Genomic DNA, 17,276 nt, shown 5'->3' with positions numbered 1-17,276 from the left:
CCGCAAAAATTGAATATTATGAAAATCGAGTGTAAACTCTGATAAAAAGACCCGATAAAAGATAAGAAGAATTTCGTTGGAAGATAAGGGTACGTGTCAATACTTGTTGTAGCCACTATACATCAAGCAAATTGCAAGTTGAGTGTGAGGTTTGAAACAGAAACAAACTATGCTTTTAAGTTGATTGGAACTTAGGTAAGAAAAGTTCAGTTTCTTTATAAGCAGTTGAACGAATGTATAGATGGTAATTTCTTAAGTATATATAATTGATTCTTAATTAAATAGATTGCAGTCGTTTTAACCAGAACATTAGACTGTGCTACCTTTGTTTTGCTATTTGTAACGGTAACAATAACTCTCATTCAACGTGACACAATTCGCCGAAATTCCGTCTCTCTAAATTCTGACTCTCGTTCTCATAGTCGTCGTAACTCTTCCATAATCCTCACAATTCTTTTCCTAAGTTCTCACTTGCACATTCTTTATGAAGAAATATGTAGCACGCGATGCTCTGCTTCACTTGTTAAAAAATTCTCTAGCAGCGAATGTTAATTTTCTACCTAGAAGTTTTTCTTCTCGAGACGAGAATCTATCTTTCCATGCAATGATGAGATCGCTATATTAACACTTGGTTTTAAATGACTTTGATTGCTTAAATGCTTTTGAGATTTGGAACAATAGGTGTGAAGAGAATTGCTCTTTATTAGAGGATAAATGAAATCAGCGAAATAAAACGGAAATGGTTTTGAAAATAAAGTCCACTCCGCGTAGAGAGGCTTTATCTACGAATATAGCAGAGATTCGAATCTTCTCTCTAATGAGAAAAGAGGTTCGTTCTTGATTTCATTGGCAAAGAGTTGCTCGAGCGAGGCTTGAATCGTTATAGAGTTGCTCCTGAACGAAATTTACTTTGCCGATGCTTCAAGAAATGGAACTTACACTTTCATTCCCAGCTGGGAACGTTACACAGAATGAGTTTCCCAAATGGTCGAGTATAAGTCCAAAGTAATTCCAGAGCATTGTATGTTATAAGCATTATATATCATTCCAGACTTAATATCCAGTTTCCAATGTTGCGATCGTCCATCCACTCTAAATTCATCCATCTTCTAATTACATTCATATCAATTATTAATTACGTCCATAAACACTGTTGCGCTATAATTTCACGTGTCGTATAACGAACTCGTTCGATCCATCTTTTCGCAACGTAAATTATGCTGCGTTGCAATTCTAATTGTCGCTGCGAGTGAAAGCTTACAACGGTAGTTGTTCCATTGTTTAACAAACTGGGCCACCGCCATCGACGTAGCAATGGAAACCTGAATATCCTATTACAATGTCAAGTAATTCCAAGACAGGACATGTGTCCTATAGTATAATAATAGTTTCTGGTGACAATGGCTATGACATCTCGATTGTTAAAACATTCACGATTTCGTATAGCAAGACGCAGGTCGAGGGTCGACTGGTTCTAAGTTATCGTAAAGCATGAACAATCCTAACAATTTGAGAACATTTATGGCGAGCGACGTAATACGACTGGGTGCAATCGTCTTCATCTTCGAAATTTCTATCGTGTTCTCGCATAAACTTGCCGGTCCACGACCTCGCCCCCTTGCTTTATTTGCATATGATGCATTCACACGGCCGTGTCACATGCGTACACGACACTTCCGTGTGTTCATGTGACATGCATACCTGCAGTTAGACAGTTGAAACGACGCACAGGGGTAATGGATGTACTTTGCGATGTAGTTCGCTGTCAGCTACTATTTCGCCGTAATTGTAATATAATAAATGTAACGGCGCTCGAACCAAATTTCGCATAGCGCTTCGAACGAAATTAGAAATCGACATTTGGTTGTTTGGAATTCGCAAAAAGTCGTGCAAACGTTTCTTCACGTTGTACATTTAGTGATAAATATATGGATGGAGGAAGTAATAAGTTTAATAAGTTAATAATAAGTATAATAAGTAATAATAAGTATAATAATAAGGAAGTGTAATAAGTTTAACATAATTTAAATCGTAATTATTACGCGAAATAAGAATTGGAAAGTTAATTTTATATTTATAATGGTCCTGAGTATGCGAAACGTCGAAAAATAATTTCTTAGTCAAGTACTTGGCCTCGCTTTCAAATTACATGTGATAATTCCGTAGTAAACAGAAACAGGCTCAACTCTATACTAATTATCAGCATTGTATGCAATTTGACATTTCAAAAGTTAGCTTATCAATATAACATCAAACCAACCACATGAACTATTGCAAAGCCCTATGGAAAACCTATTGAAATTTCTCAAACTTTACACCGCAATAGCACCGAATATAATAACGCGTCATCAACGGCACGAAGCACGTTAAAAGCGGCAATTCTTCTCCTTTAAAATACTTTTTACGTCGTCTCGATACGGCGCCCTGTTCCCGAGATATCGTCGTGTAAAGAGGAAGGGAATTTTTAATAATTTACTCGCTCTATCCTTGTCGCACACTCGGACCTCTCTCTTTCTCTTTCTCTAGCACGCGCTCACTGACCTACCCCGCACTGGCGATACGTGCGCTGGTCAGTGACAGACGCTGAGTCAGCGTTTTTTTACCATTGCTATTGCGGCGTACGCATTTCCAAGAAAAAATGTAGGTCACGCTGCATTCAGCAATTCGGTATTCCCTGTAACTTAATGAGCAACTTACAACAGCCATATCTCCGAAACCAGCTGAGATATCGAGATGAAACAAAAAACATAGTAATGAGTATGCTCTCCCCTATCCATGGACATGAATTTTAGTGCTCATTTGAACGAGTGTTTTAACTCGAAGTGAACATTATATTAACATCGTTCCATTGATTTCGATTAATTATCTCCAAAGGCAGTTGAGATATCGGGATGAAAGAAAAAACATGGTAATGAGCATGCTCTCCCCTATCCATGGATGTGAACATTTGAACGAATGTTTTAACTCGAAGTGAACATTATATTAACATCGTTCCATTGATTTTAATTAATTACATCACGAAACTAGCATAATTACATACATTCATATGGTGTAGTATTATCCCATTGTACGGTAAATTAATTTGCTAACGTTATAACCGGGCATCATTGCGACTACACTGTACGATGAATTACTTAATTGGGAAAAAATTCAATTGTTTATAATTCATTCCGTAATAACACGCCAAGCATATTGAATTAAATACCGCCAGGCTGGAGTACGATTGAAAAATCCAAATTAACGAGAAACCAGTTTATTAAGCCGGACTCATTTGCTTCAACGTAATTACATTGCAACACGGGTTTTTTCACCGTTTCTCGCGATTATTCCAAGTTGTAGTTTGGTTGCGAATTGTCGGTCTCAGATTAATCGACCGCGTGCACCTGCGATAATTACAGCTGTGCCTAATTTACGCTCGATCAACGGGCTCGTTCTCAACGGCGTGCTGCACGCCACGCCGTATATTACGTCCATAGTTCGCGGAGGAAATATAGAGACCGCGAGCAACTTCGACGAGGAATTACTAATCGTGGAACAACTCGGCTACGGTTAAAGGGAAAGTGAAATTTCCCGAGACGAGGGGATGGAACACGGTGTAAACAGCGTAGAGCTCTCGTCATGGTTAGGCTGAAGAGCTACCACGTGCTCGACACGTGTGTTCGCGCGCGTGCTTGTCGTGCACGCATCGCGGGGTACATCCCATTGCATCGGCTCGGGTTACGGATTATAAACGTCGCGTAATTCGCGCAGAAACAGCGAGCTGAAGTGAAATTTGCCAGTCACGCCACATCATGCCGCGTAAATACGACTCTGCCGTGGGAGTACAGGGGAGAACGTTGGTCTTTTTCACTTGCCAGTGGCAACTCGTACAGTTCCATGCACATTTTTCTCTCGTCCTTTCTGCGTCTGTTCGTGTTACTATTTTCACGTATTACTAGATTCGAAAAAACGAACGTGTCTTGTTAAACGTGCGCGACATATTAACTCCAAATAATGTAAAGTCTCGCGTTCCTTCTCTTTAAACATTTATCGTTTCATTAACGTTGGGGACCGTTTTATTTTGTCACCTGGGCTACTGTTCATATTGTTTCAATTAATTAACTGTTGGCAAGATTAAAGAAGGATCGAGAGAAAAGGGAGTTTGCAAAGGCAAAAAGAGATTAAATTGATGTAGCGTCCGGGAAATGTACGGGAAATGAAGACGTATTAGAAAGACGGAGAGCAGCGGGACAAAGAAAAGGCAGCGTGCCGCTAATAAAACTAGACTAAACGGACTTCTTCAACTTTAGAGGGGAGACAAAAGGCTAAAAGGGGGCGAGGAGAAAGAGGGACGATGAAAGACGAAGAGAAAGGACAAAAATGTTAGAACTCCCTTACTGGTGACTGGAACAAATACTTTCGTCTGTTTTATTTCTTTGCTGTTCGAGGAACTGTGTCATGCGTCGTCAATGTTTCAGGCAAGTACCTTTAGAATTTCTTCCTCCCCGGAGAGCAGTTCGTCTTTTTTCCTCATTTTATCAGTAAGCTAATAAACCTTTAAATGAGCTGAATCTACAAAAGGTTGGAAGAACAGATAATCACAATTAATTTTTATTTTCCTCCGTTCGTTTTCTCATTATGGTAAAAACTCTGTCACGTGAAGATACTTGTAGAGAAAAGATTCAAAGGTTCTGTTCGTTATTCGCTTTGCGGACGAAAAAAGAGAGAAAGAGGAGGAGGACTTCTTTCCGTACTCGAAACAACCGCTGTGTTTCAAGTAATAAAATTAAACGACTCGACCTCGGTATAAATATGTGTGTAACTCGAGACACGAGAATGGTTACCTAGGAATTATGATAACGTTTGTCTTGACGTTGAAAAAAAAGCAAAGGGTGAAAGAATGGTAAAGGTACGAAAATTACGAAGGGGAATAAAAGCGTAAAAGACAGAGGGATGCAGATAAAGGGAGAGAAGGGTTGGAGACGGACCAAGGGCTAGAAAGGGGCGAAAAAGGTATGGAACAAGGGTGGCGAGAAACTTGAAAAATGCGAGGAGAGGCGAGAAAGCTTTCTGGGTTTCATGGGTGGAAAATAGGTGGCAGGTAGCCGCACTTCTAAAGAGAAGAAATCACTCGACCGGATCCGGTCGTCTATTTTTTGCTTTTCTTTCCCTTCCTTTTTTTTCTATTTACCTAACGATCCGTTGAACGGGCCGTTTCTGTCCGTCAGAATGACGGAACACGATATCTCAACGTCGAAACGGAAGCTGTCCGCTCGCTCGCCGCTGAATTTTCTCGCGCGACGAAATTAATGCACGGCGATCAATCCACCCTGTTGATGTGCACTTCGCGAAACGCTTATCGCGTAACGACTGCTCAAATTAAAACTTAGAGACGCAAGAACCGAGCACAGAGGGAAAAGGTTCTACTGGCGTACGGATAAAACTTCATTGACTTGCAGTTAGGAATGAAATAATATTAAACGTGTAATTAAACAATGTATCCTGCGTGTACGATTGCAAAGAATTGCTGTAATTTCGCTTAAAAAGGATTCTTTCAATTTGAAACTGGAAATGTTAACTCTCCCACTAGCTAACTAGGTTTGTTACTTTAGAAGATTCCAATTTTGTAATTCTTAAATTTCAATTTAAGGACCGGAGAATTCAAATTCTTGATATAATAACTCAGCAATGGTCCGTCAATCTGGCCATAAAAAATGACCCACTTTCTACTGGCGGGGTATTAGCTTCTCGGAGCGACGTCTACCTCTTTTGAGTACGAATCGCTTTTAAAATCGCCAGCAAGCCGAACCTGTTGGCGAACTTTCGTAATTGGCCGAACTACTTTGGACAACTTAATTTTTCGCTCGGGTCAGGTTGATTCAGCCACTAAAACGCAAATAAAACCACGGATAGCTCGGTCGGTGAAATTCAACTTGCTACGCTTCGACTATATGAAACAGGCAGCGTTTTACATATCCGGGATCATAACTGACAACTTAACTGGCTTCAGAAAATTACATTGAAACGATTCGAGCCACGATACAGTCACGTCATAAAGATCGAATAATGCCTGAAGAAACTATCGTGAATTACCTCCCCCTCCCTCCCACCCCTCTCTTTCTCTCTTTCTCTCTCGATTTTCTCTTCCTCTTGTCCGCGGACAGGGGGCAATTTTCTCTCCTCTCGCGTTTCCACGGTTTATTGAAAAAGCTGAACAGAAGAGGAGAGCATGAAAGTTCGCAATTTGCACCAAGTGCGAGGCTGTCTCGTTGAAGCGGCGCGGAGATCGGGTCGAAAGTTCAATCTCGTCTCCGCTCGCATTTCGACCGATATTTTGTTCCGCGAAGCGTTTCCTCTCTATCCCTTTCTCTCTTTCACAGTGTCTCTCTAATTCTCTTCTCCCTTTGCGCCTCGCCGCTCGCGGATTGATTTTTACGATCCAACTTTTATATTGCCCGCGGCCGCAGCGAGGCTTCGCTCGATTTCAATAAAATTAATTACAAACTACCGACTGAGACGTCCAGATCGTCGGACGGGCGCCGCTTTTAATTAGTATTCCGGAGAAATCGAATAAATGACTAGCTGGACTCCTCGGCTTTCGTCATCGATTCTGGTAATTTCGATAATGAAACGTCTCTCATCGGGAAGGATATTTTCTCCCATCTGGCGTCTCGTGATAATTGCAGCGCCTTTCGAACATGATTACTCGGCTCTGCTTGGAGTCACGGAATGCACGGTAAATTTAATCAGAGCGCAATTGTCTGTTACGTGTACGAAATGATTTCGCATCGACTATCTTCGTGGACGAAGACTTTAAGAAAATAGGACCGAGACGATTATCGGTTTCGTTTAAAGCTAGATTAAGATGGATGCACGTAATAGGGAGTAAATTGAGGATAAATTACAGACGGGGGTACGAAGGAGCACTTTTGTTTCTCTTTCGTTCGGAGGATTACTTGCTCGCAATACAGCGAGACATTAACGACAATTGTCCCCTCCGTGTTTAATGTAGATTTCAAGGCCGTAGAACGCGATCGACAAGTGACACTGCAGACGCTGTTGCACAAGAATCAAACGAAGAACGTGGTGTAGAATTACGTTTTATCGAACTAAGACTCTGTATGCGTACCGTATATAGTATGTTCTACTATTTTCCCAAGCAAACTTTGTCTGACTATGTTAGGATATAACATAAATTTGTCGTGTTTTTATATTCATTATGCGCCATTTATTATACACTTTAGGGTAGAGAAAAAGTCAAAAAACTTCTCTACTTTTTGACATATTAAAGTTTCGTTTTTACAGCCCAGTAAAATTTCATAAAAAACGTTAGAACTCACGGATCGCAATAAATTTCGAGTGAACTGACGGCTCAAATATAACTTTTAACTTTCATAAGAAAAGAATAGACTCGCAGACAATGTAGTTAAAAAGAAACTGGCATAAAAATATAGGATAGTAAAAAATTAGATTTATTATACTATTCCGTTCATTTTGGTTTTATTTCGTCTCAATCAATCAATCGACACCGATACCAATGTTTGTTTGATACCTCTAGCTTTAATTAAAGTTATTCGCACAAAAAATTCTATTGCTGTAAAATAGAAAAGATATATGTATATTCGTTTTTGTTATAACTTTATAACAAAGCTTCGAACATTGTTTCGCATAGTTATATGTACCAAATAATCTGATAAAACGTTTGCCATGTGAAATGTTAGGAAAAAGTTTGTATACCAGATGCAAACAGATACGCGAAAAACAAAATCACTTCCGAAAATTTCATATCAATTCTACCATATAATTTTACTTCTAGTCAAATATCAAGTCTGTTTGTTGCAAAAATTGCTGCACAAACAGGAAGAATAAAATAGTTTTTGGAAAAGTTCCGTGTACTCTATTCTACTATTTAACACTAGTCAAACATCACGTTTATTTTTCGCGAGCGACGAAGGATTAGCCAAACAGACACAGTGCGATATGTAAAATTAATCACCGCGAACACACGGAGAGAGATAGAGAGTGCCCAAAGGAAAAAGAGCAAACGTCGAGTTGGTCGTTTATTTGTAAACCTTTGTGAGATTAGTTTCTGAAGCCCAGAAAGCGGAAGTGGCAAAACGAAGAAGAGAATAAAAAAAAAAGCTACATGGAGAATGAAAGAGAAGGATGCATGCACGGCGCCAAGTGCAAGTTGCTCGTGAAAGCCATATGACGTAGGCGCATACCAAATAATTTATTTCTGGCTGTGTGGATGTGCACGTGGATGTATGGAACGTACGAGGGAATGTTCTAAAAGGAAACGGTTCGTGCAAGGATAATACCGTCCTGGCCAAAGTGCGAAGCTCGTCCCTCCAATTAGTTGCACAATGCAATTACCGTGGGTATTATTCCATTACGATGCCTGTTGTTCGAGTAATTTAATCATTGCGCGGCTCCTTATCTAATGTATTATTCTGAAAACCTGGAGAGGCAGAGGAAAGAAAACCGGCGCGGATGAGTTTTCGTTATCTTCTACCATTCGACGCAAGGAAATATGTAAAATAAATAAATATGAAAGATACTTGGTTAAAAGAAAATTATATTGCGGTTACTTCTATAATATTTGTCGAAGAAATTCATAAATTAAAGTGCAGTGAGTGAAATGAAAATACTTTCAAGAGCACTACATTTTATTATTCAACTCCAGGAAATATGATAAATATTCGTGAAAGATGTTTGATTCTGAGATATTTTCTGAAGAGATTAATAAATTACGATGCAATGAATACATCATAGATTTGCATATAAATTATTATTTTTACGAATATAATGAGGGAAATTCTATCTAATTAGAGATTTATTTCGTTTGGTAGAGATTATAGCGTGTAGTATAATTTAGATATTTTGTGTGCCTTTGTGTATTATACGCATTCGGAGCATATTGTAATATCTTTAAATTTCCATAAATGTATAAACATCCGCCGTCTGAACATGAATTTACTCGTTGTTTAAACGAAGCAGGTAAATTCGCTTATTATCTATGTATTTCTCAAATTATGAAATTTTCTTTATTCATCGATCAATAAACCTAAATCCATAAAAGAAGAAAAAAATGTCTACTTACAACGGATAAATATTTACTTAATATTAATTTATCGACGAACCCATAATCCTGATTATAAATGCAAATCCTCTTAAAAGATAGTCAGGATGAAAACAGCGGAGAAGCAGCTGTAATCGAAAGGTGCACCAGTTAACAGGTTGATAAAGCGGCCGAACAACTTTACCGTGCCTCAGCGAAACTTTTAAATGAACAAATTCACGGCACGCTCGCAAGGCGTATGTTTTATCGCGAGCCGATGAAACTCTTTAAGCTGCATCGACGAAGATCGAACTAACTGCTGGCTCTTTGAGCACCGGCTTTAAACGAGCGAGAAAATGGATCCGGGGCAGCAACGTGGAGGCAGGAAGAAGCTGTCCCGATCGAACGGGCATTAGAAGCGGGATCGTTTGAGCGTATAAATATCGGTGAGCAGCGGGCCACGGATATTCCACGGGTCCGTGAATGTGACACGAAGGCGGCGACACGGGCAAAACAGCACGGCGGGGAACCGAGAAACCGAAAATGCTGTCTGTCGCCCGGTCATTTTTCACTTTTATACTGGTTGCCAGGATAGCCCGGGTGCGGCGAATGCATAAAAGTAGAACAAAAAGGCTGGAAGTGGAATGGGAGGGAGAGGTTAACGTGCACGCTCGACTCACCGTATCCTGTACCAGTCGTAAGATGGAAGAAGAAACCGTAGCAAATGCTTTCCGGAAACCCATTGGACCGTCAGCACGAGCGTATCGAGGCGAAATTGCGAAAGAACGAAAATAAAGATGGGTCGCAGGGATAGAAGGAGAAAGGACAGGGAAAGGAGGAAGGACAGGAAAAGGACACTGGTGGATACGTGGAAAGTGGTTCGTAGTAAGGAGGTTCATGGACGATAAGAAAGCCAAGGATTCTGTGTCCTAGTCTAACGGAAGGAAGAAACGAGGGGAAGAAGAAAGGCGAAAGGAAATGCAATAAGAACGGGTCACCGAAGGGAGTGAGAGAAGAACGACAGATCGCGGGAAAAAAAGATGGAAGCTAAATAAGCTAAAGATGGAAGATAAATAAGAAAGCTGGGAGGGGAAAAAAAATTGCGTGGCCGGAATCACGCCCTCGTTCTCGCCAGATGCAATTCTCTAAGAACGTATCGGCGACTAATTTTAGATAATGGCAGTTCGTACATTCTTCTCGGCTCCAACGATTCAGAGGAACGTTGAAAATAGGTAACAGCCGTGCACTTGCACGCGCCATTGCGTTAATCTTTGCATTTCGGAAACTGCAATGAATCAGATTCCACGAGGTAAATCGACCCAAGGGGAATGAAGAAGAAGCAATCGACCGTTTCATCTTGGAATGAGACGACGGTATTTGTATGCTGGAATCGTCGTTAATTCGCTCGTCGTCAGCAAAGTAAAATGTGTGTAAAAAGTGTCAGTGGTAGTCGATAACGGCAATGGTTCATCGGGCCAATCTGACTGCCAGCAGCATAAACAGGAAAACATTCGTTTGTTCGCGGCATCCCAGAATACATAAGGCGCAGCCACGCATGTCTACTATACGTTGGAACATTCACCCACGCGCACACACAACACACACATTGTGTGTACACGCGGGACGACTCTAAATCACGGCGTCAGAGTCGAATTAACAGTCCACAGCCTCTGGTACAGCCCGTGACGTTTGCAAACCCCCAGCCCTTTCGTTACACGCCGGACACCTCCCCCTACGAGCTGTTGGTTCGTCTAATCGATTTAACATTTTTGCTCCATTCTTGTTCACGAGTGTTTGAAAACTTTCCAATTGCTTTCTAAAATATGTGACATTTCAAAGAGATCAATCCGTGAGAAAATATATTTGGATTTTCGTATTGAAATTAGTCAGTAAGAAATAATAGTAATACACGTAGTTCAATTTTTTGGAAACTTAATAATTTATTAATGTAATTCTAAACAATAACGACCTATTAAAGTTATGAAAATTCTATACGTGAGATAACAAAGCTCTTATCTACAGAATTTCGAAGTACATTTTTACGTATTAAAATCAACTTATCAAAAATCGTGATAGAATAATTCCAATATCATATCGAGATTAATGCAAAACTCTGCACAAATGAATAGGGCATGTCGCTTGTTTTATGAAAAATTGGTTTATTAATGCAATACTAAATTGGTGTGTTTTATCCCAGTACTTATCGAAGAGCTATTAAAGTTATCGAACCTCCGCATCGTCGCACTTTCGAAAATAATAACGGATAAAGCAGTCGGAAAAATAAATAATCGAGATTCCAAAGAAAATCAATTCGTCGAAAATCACGAATGAAATATCTCCAATTTCATATTGAAATTAATTGGATTCTTCTGCAGATAAATTCGTTAACGATAATAACGAGAATACCTGGCTACAGGTGTAGCTGTGACGTAATGGTGAATGTGATTTTCATGGTAAAATCGGCACATTTATAGACGGATCGTCAACGACATTAGATCGACACCAACGCGCCTGACGTACCTGACCCGAATTCGATTTGCTCGGATGTTGTGCAATGCGGCTGGATTACCGGATGTGTCGAATATCGTACCATAATTTCGTCGCTCCTGTTTGTCGGATGATTCTATGGCGCTAGCACGGCGTCTGTTTGAAGGGCGGAACAAACGGCTGAAGGGGGATGTTATGAGGGATTAACCGGTCAGCCCGTGAAATGTGTCTTGGCCATTGATATTAATCCAAACGAAATTAAATCAACGGAATTAAATAAAAAGAGATGAGATATTTGATATTTATTTTATTTTGTTCGGTAACATTTACCGCGACTTTACGCAGGATTGAATATCCCATTGAATCGTCAAAATAATCACGTTCCATATTTCAATAGAGGAGTATTTTATTGGACGTATATGTGTTGCCTGTTTGTATTCAGAATTATTTATAATAGATGGAGAAAAATTCATTACGCACGTCACGCAAACATACTAGAAGATAAACAATATTTTTAAATACTTTATAATTATATAATATCAATGTTTCGTACAGTTATGAAAATTCTGAAGCGGGAAATCACAAATTTTTATAACGTAAATATCGACAAGGATTTAAAGAAATTTATTTCAACGACGTATCATGTTTTGCGTCACTTCCTATCGCTAATTGAAATAGACAAAAGGAATCCTCGTTTTCCTAGAATCATTAATAATAATTAATCTAAGTCACCATGTTTTATTAATACAAAAGTGTAATATTACGAAACCAACCGTATCAATAATTAATAATTGCAATTATTCCGTCATTACTCCATCGAATCTATCATTTTCTAACTAATTTAATCTAATTTTCTAACTATCTTTAACAAATTAATAAATATTACATTTCAATTGTCAACTTGTTCCCATTAGCATCATATGGTCCGATCCTCTTCAGTAACATTTTGAGAGATATATACACGTTTGTATACGTGTTCTGAATAATTTTTCTTTATAGTATAAAATTCTTCCAGGTACAGAATGATCAAAATCTCCAAAAAATAAATATCTTTCTCTGAACTCAGTAAATTTCTCCTTAGAAAAATAAACGTTGCGAGATTTCACGAGGATATGGACGAATTTTCTATATAATCCCACAATACGGTTGGTCCAACCTATCGCGATGCAATTTTCCCAGGCACTTTGCGTGGAGGACATGGTGGAATTCCGCGTATCGGTGGAACGCCACGGATCGTTATTACGGCCGCGAGAATTCGTTTTAATTGCGCGAACGATCGTGAAAGTCGATAACGCGGCAGATAGGCATACGTGTTCCGCTTTACTCGCGTAATCCGTGGCCGGGACACGTGTAGAAAGAATTGATCGAACTCGAAAATGAAGGCGAACCGTGGCTATGCTTCATCTGCCGGATACAATGTTTCTTGGCTGAGCTAAAAATATTTTTTTCCCGCGATAACGAAAATTATATCATCCTATGATTCGTATTTATCAGGCACAACACGACTGTTCATAAATGCCATAAGTATCTTTGGTACTTGAATTTGAAAAAAAGTGTACAATTTAATGATAAATTAATTAGAAGTAGCAGTAAAGAGCTGGTGAAATGAAATATTTCTACAATATTTTTATAAGCTTTCACGATTAAGAATGCCAGTTGTATTATTGCGTGTTGGATCACAAAGATCAATTTAATCTTTCATAATCTTTTGAAAATATTCTGGCATGTTATGATAATTATAAACATAATAATCATTGTAGTTGGATTTTTCCATAATTTTGTAATTAAAATATATCATATTAGAAGCAAGTATTTGGATAATAATGAATAATAACATAAATCACACGTTGCTATACACGTTGTATACATATTTTTATCTGTCGCGAATAAATAAATTAAGTATGCAAATGAAAGCGCGACGACGAAATCCCGACTAAATAATACTTTGTCGTCGCGACTTGCAGCGTGTTTACAATTTCTCCGGTGGAAATGCGATCTAAAATATTACATATTATCGATCGAGCCACTGAACAAACAACTGGCCCGTGTTAAAACCAAGTTATTATACAACGGTATAAAATCACTGGATGAAAGGGTAGTTTTTCTCTGCACGTACCCTTATAATATTTCTTCTAGTGGCACATTAATATTACACCGTAGCCACGATATTGTAACTTCATTTCTCAGCGGACGCGTATTCGTTGTAAATAATGTCATTTATTGAGTTTTTAAACGCCCCGTCTTTACAGAATTATTAATTACCAAGCATCGTTATGGGGATTTCTCGGCTATTTTAATTATCCTGCCATTAAGAACGATCGTTAAGTGAAATTTTCCGTGCAATATTAATCATAAGTCCCGACGGCTTTACTCTACTCTCTGGTCAACCTGCCACTTTTTTTCTCGCCCTTTTAATTTCGAGAAACTGTAGCTGCGGCAAGCAACACTCTCGTGTCGTGTGTTTTTATCGTCCCTTGTTAAAAGGCTGATAATCTATATAATGAATCGATTTTAACGAATGTATACCGTTGTACTGCTCATTTTTTTTTCACGTTTTCCTTCTTTTCCTTCCTCCCTCTCTTACACGACTGTGGAAAAAGAGCCATTTATCTTGAGGGTCGTTAACGTGAGAAAAATTTGGTGAGTTGGGCGGCAAGAAGGCGTGTCTTGCTTAGAACGGTTGTAAAAAAATCAACGGATCGTTGTGGATCTTTCGGTTTGGAAAGCTCGACCGAAATTGGCTGGGAATCGACGTTTAGGGGTTGTGTAAATCCGCGAAACCATAACGGGCCGGAAAACGGGAACTCCGCTCAAGTTTCGTTGGCACTTGAAACTCTGTCGAACGGTTTCTAACTACCTGAACGAGAAATCCTGGTTGTACATTCGCCTCGAAGGAGGAAACTGAGAGCAGAAACGCTTCTCTGAAATTACTTCGCCGAAAATTTCAATCCTTTAAATCGTCTTAAACAACAGGCTTCGACTGTCAGTTTCAGCAAGTCTTGTAATAATCATTAGAAAGTAGGAGGGTAAATGTTTACAAATAGAATATAAATGAATTTTCCATGAAAAATCACAATTTTTCACAGGTATGAATTTCCTATTTAACGAAAGCAAGAGACGTAGATTCAAAGATTACATTAATAAAATTGTGAAGAGGAATAGACACGGACTTCCAAGAGCTTAACGACCAAAATAATTACTTTAAAAAGAAATAAGTAAATATTTGCAAACATTAGAAATGAAGTTTCCACGAAAAGTCACGGCTTAGATGCGAGTTTTTTGTTATGTGACGATATCTAGTAATTAAAAGGAGAGGATCGTGAATATCGATTCAAAGATTTCACTGATGAAATTGTGAAGGGAGATGAACACGAAACTCAAAGCGGAACGACCAAACAAACCACGAAGACGGATTGCGATACAAGAATTTAATACGAATACGTCACGGCCAGGTGATTTTAATATCGCGCGTGTGGTGGATAGGATAGTTTCACGTTTGCAGTTACACGTGTACCGATGCGAACGCATCGCGGCTACATGACTTCGTTAATGAAACTCTGTTAGAGAAATTCGTGGTCGTGTCTGGTTCCCTTTTGCTGGATTGAATCAATCCGCTGACAGATTGCATCGAGATAAAATAACAATGGAACGGATGAAGTTTCGTTTGCAACGGCTTAATTCCACGTGTAAATCTCAGACACGCGAGAAACATCAACTCTATTTCCTCCCTCTGTTTTCTTTGAATTCTCGCTGTTGTAGAATTTTCCTTAGCCAAATTATTCGCATTTTTTCGAATCATTGAACTTAAGAGATTACAATATCGTATTTCTTCGTAGAAATAAATTTCATAAATTGTAAGCATATTTTCAGTTCGATCATTGGAAGAATTTAATGACGAATTATAGAGATTATCTTGTCCATCGAATATACCGTAAATTTTAGTTTAAAAGAAAATCTATTTTAGAAGAAAGAGGTTTATACATTTTGTAACAAGTAATCCAATTAAAAGTTGAAGTTGTCATGTCAATTGTCCATTTATCGTGATGTTGTTGCGGCATTGCCGTACCTTTTAATGACCAGAGGATCCCATTTCCACAACTGGAGACGAGCAAACTATTAAAAGTTTGGTTTGAAATCACCGAATTTATAACTTCGCAACGACATTTTTAAAAGGAATTTTCAGACGTTGAAAATGTTTACAATCTCGTCATTATACATTTCAAGATAGTTTCAAATTAAAGCGAAGTTTTTAAAATTACAAATATTTAAAATCACTTATTTCGAAATAATTTCCAGCCAAAACCAAAGTGAATTTTTAATAAGTACGAATTTTCAAAGTTCAGTTTGAAAAAGTTACAAGTCTTTGATTTCGCGCGAAAGTAAAAGGAAATTTTTAATAAATCCAAACTCTGAGAAACGAAGTCCTTAACGAAGTTCTTATCAAAATCTTATCATTTCGAGGTGATTCCAAGCGAAAATCAAAATGGCTTTCTCCTTCGGTGCGTTAGTTTCATATTCCAATAAACCATGCCGATCGTCTTCAATTTCACAAGAGGAACTCGGCGTCTAGATGATTGGATACCGCGCGAAAACGCGGCGGAAATTAACACGCATCGAAACGAGCAACAAGTAAACTCTCCCCTTTCCATAACGACCATTCTTACCCTCCTCCTGTCTCACTCTCTCTTTCTTTCTCTTCCTCTTTCCTCCTCTTTCCCCGATGTATTTTATACCGAGACAATCGAGCCGAGTCGTTTAAACACTCGCGCCGCGGAGAAGATTGCGAAATGGGGCGCGGCCGGTCACCCGGATTCTCCAGTGCAATCCGAAACGTTCCGGATGACTTCTAATTAGAGCGGCTCGCCTATCTGTCTCCGGAGATCTTGCGCACCGAAAATTTCGTTTCTCTGCGTTTCGTGAAACGCGGACCGTAAGAGAAGCGAAAGAAGAGGAAAAGCATACATAAGAGATAGAAGCCATAAGGAAAGAGACGAGAAAGAGCAGTGAATCATTCTATGAGCATAAATTAGCAAGCCGTCGCAACGCCGGTTAATTAATTAAGGTAAATTGTCCTAAGCGTAAGTAACTGGCTGGCGCCTGGGTCACTCCTCTCAGGCTCGGTTCTCTCTTCTCTTCCTGGATAACCAGCACTTTCTTCGAGCTGTCTGGCTGGCTAGATGAGTTTCCGGAAGACCTGTCCTCGTTCTCTGCGGTTTCTTCTCACCGTTTGACACCACCCTTTTTGGGTCATTGTCTTTTCTCTCTTCCCTCGGGGACCGAGGGTGAAAATGTATCTTTTGGGGAAAGAGCTCTATCCTTGAGATTTATCGGCTGGAGTATCTCGTTGTCCCAAAGAAGAGGTTTATTCGCCGCGTTTATTTCACCACGACGTGATCGAACAAGCGACAGATCTCCTTTTTTGTTTGCCTCAGAGCACATGTAGTAAAGCCGACACTTAAGTTTGAATCTAGAATGTTACATTTCGTATACAAGCGTCAGATTCGCTTTGGGATGCCTGAAAGTTTGAAATATAAGGACTCCAACTGTTGCGTGGGAGATGGAATCAATTTTAGGTTTCTGAATGTTTCATCTGCTTCTCTATGGCCCTTGTTAGCTTTGTTTTTATTATACCTGCGTGGAAAGTTAGATATTTCTGTGTATTTTCATAATGTAGGTTACATTTAGGGGTTCAGAGGAAAAGTGATCAAATTTTTGATTCGAAGAAATTATGGACGATATTAAATTCCAA

The 17,276-nt window shown here is 39.1% G+C and overlaps 2 protein-coding genes across 3 annotated transcripts in view; one reads left to right on the top strand and one right to left on the bottom strand.

The window, feature by feature from the left end:
* LOC138185390 (zwei Ig domain protein zig-8) overlaps positions 1-17,276 on the bottom strand; it is a 118,998-nt gene that overhangs the window by 87,267 nt on the left and 14,455 nt on the right. The gene's annotated exons all lie outside the window — the stretch shown is intronic.
* The window catches only part of LOC138185391 (zwei Ig domain protein zig-8), a 293,791-nt gene that overhangs the window by 272,150 nt on the left and 4,365 nt on the right, over positions 1-17,276 (top strand). For both annotated transcript variants that reach the window (XR_011174602.1, XR_011174601.1), the window contains one exon: positions 4,292-4,457. The gene's annotated coding sequence lies outside the window, so the exon portion shown is untranslated. The remainder of the gene's footprint in view (positions 1-4,291; positions 4,458-17,276) is intronic.

The sequence above is a fragment of the Bombus flavifrons genome, chromosome 12, assembly GCF_040668555.2.
Source record: "Bombus flavifrons isolate JBK064 chromosome 12, iyBomFlav1_principal, whole genome shotgun sequence".
Lineage (NCBI taxonomy): Eukaryota > Metazoa > Arthropoda > Insecta > Hymenoptera > Apidae > Bombus > Bombus flavifrons.
The sequence above is the reverse complement of the archived record's forward strand: the minus strand, read 5'-3'. Positions and strand labels throughout refer to the sequence as shown.